Source organism: Hipposideros armiger, unplaced genomic scaffold (genome assembly GCF_001890085.2).
Source record: "Hipposideros armiger isolate ML-2016 unplaced genomic scaffold, ASM189008v1 scaffold_826, whole genome shotgun sequence".
In the NCBI taxonomy this organism is placed as follows: Eukaryota; Metazoa; Chordata; class Mammalia; order Chiroptera; family Hipposideridae; genus Hipposideros; species Hipposideros armiger.
Window position 1 is genome coordinate 287,192 of NW_017732176.1, and position 1,538 is coordinate 288,729.

Genomic DNA, 1,538 nt, shown 5'->3' on the forward strand with positions numbered 1-1,538 from the left:
TTTTCTATCAGATTTTTACCTTATGTCACCCCTCTTCTATCAGATTTTCCAGTCACACGTCTCCTGGTTTTCTCTGACTAATCTAACAAACAACTTAGCTTCAACTCTCAAGGAAAAGTTGAGAAGTCAACTTTGTTGAACTCAGTGTTAAAATTAGAACCACTGCCTCCAAAAGACATTGGATGGCAACAGGAGGCTGATTTTATGTGCCAGTGGTGCGCGTCTTCCAGACAGGTGTGTCTGAGGTTGACTCACAGAGCTGAGGACAAAGCTCCTCCATTTGTTTTCCTGGGAGGCACTTTTGCCTCTTCTGAAAGTCTGAGCCACGGAAAGCCTTGGTCTTTGGGGACTCCATGCTACCATGGTCTTGTCACATCTTTAACTTTGTTATCTCTCCCCCTCTCCCCTGAAGGACCCATCTCTTCCTCCTTTTTCTGCTTGACCTACCATGGTACCTGTGATGGGGAATTCAGCAGTGGAGGGGTCAAGTCATGTTCAGGATTAAGGAAAAACTTCATGCAGGTGGGGCCATTGAGGGGGACAGATTCTAAAGAATGGTTTACAATTATTGTAATTGGTTTACAATTACAATAATTACAATAATTGTTGTCATTTGTTATGCACTTATCATGTACCAGGCACTGTACTAGGAGCTTCACATATATCCTGTTATTTAATCCTTACAACAACCCTGCGAGGTAGTAACATTATCACCAGTTTGCAAGTGATAATGTGCTCAGAGATGGTAAATAATTTGTGCAACCAAAATTTGAATGTGGGCACTCTGACACCACTGCCCTATACGCTTTCCTACGCTACTGTCCTCTTTCCCAACAATGACATCTTGTTTTCAGAAGCACAGTAGGAAGGAATAATGAGCTTTTGCTTTATAGAGATGTGAGTGAAAATCCTGACACTACTTTGGACAAGTGATATAACCATCCTTAGTTTCTTTATCTGAAAAGTGGGGATTATGCTACTTACCACACTGAGTTGAAGTGAGGACTAAATGAAATTCTTATAGCTAATGTGCACAAGCACTTGTTATATGGATCAGGTACTGTTCTCTGCATGTTGTAAGTGTCTGCTCATTTAATTTCATGAGCCCCTGATGAGATAGGTGCCATTGTCATTCCCATTTCATGGATGAGGAAGTTGAAGACCAGAAAGGTAACGTGTCCTGTTCAAGTTCACACAGCTAACAATGGTGGAAGTAAAATATGAATACAGCAGGCAGACAGGAGAACCATGCATTTAACTACTTCACTTTGCTGCTTGGCTGGAATGTCCAGTACACAGAAAGTACTATCTATAACAGTGGTTCTGCCTAGAGAAGAAAGTGATGAGCCTTCCTGCCAAGCTGTGGTGCTAACTCTTCACATCCTGGTGCAATTTATCTCTACGACATCTGTGTTGAATTTCATTTTCCCTAAGGGTCTAAACCTTATCTCCTCAACCAGCAGAATATAAATTCCTTTGGAGGTGACAAGATGAAAATGCTAAACCTCAGGTTGACCTATCAGCTCTGGTTACTCCTA